The sequence below is a fragment of the Apium graveolens genome, chromosome 7 (genome assembly GCF_009905375.1).
Source record: "Apium graveolens cultivar Ventura chromosome 7, ASM990537v1, whole genome shotgun sequence".
Taxonomy (NCBI): domain Eukaryota; kingdom Viridiplantae; phylum Streptophyta; class Magnoliopsida; order Apiales; family Apiaceae; genus Apium; species Apium graveolens.
Window position 1 is genome coordinate 262167542 of NC_133653.1, and position 825 is coordinate 262168366.

The following is an 825-nucleotide window of genomic DNA, read 5'->3' on the forward strand; positions in this document are numbered from 1 at the left end:
TATATTTCAAAATAAACGGAACCTAAATAACTGTAATAAATAAATTAAATAAAACTAGAAGATAACCGTTTATGTTATAAAAATTACAAACTTCGAGAAAAAAAATTCAAAATTGAAGAAATTTGAAGCGCGTGTAGCACGGGCAAAAAGTCCCTAGTATATATAACAGTGTTTGATTTGCAATAATGTGGAATAAAAGAGTAATAGAAATCAAAACACTAAGTAATAAAACACATGTTTTAAAACTTTCTGGTGGATTTGAAAGTATCCACCAGATATATATATATATATATATATATATATATATATATATATATATATATCAGATTGAGAACTCTGTAATGCTTTTTATAGCACACAACTGCTTTACAAGTTGAAAAAACAAAACTACAGAGAAATTCTTACAGAATACAGCTTGATATATTTCTCTGAAAATAAGCTTGCTTAGTTAATTATTCTACTTGCTACACTTGGTTTATATATCACCAAGTTACATGACAGTAAGACAAAATAATAAAACAAAACATATCTAGTCTAACTCCATGCTGCTTCACTACTCTATTCCAGCATCTTTGAAAATCTTCACATTTGCATGGAAATGGTAATGCTTCTTTATTCTCAAAATCCTGCTTAACAGGCTGCCACATACCTTTTGCAAACACCCGACGCATGTGATAAGTGGCATTTTATACCACTTAGAACGTCTTAAAATGGCTTAAATTGGTGTCTTGAAATCAAGTATTTTGTGTATTTGATGCGTTTTTCTAGTGTTTATGCATTTCAGGGTATTAGTTGCATTTCGGGGGAGGAATCATCAAGAATAAG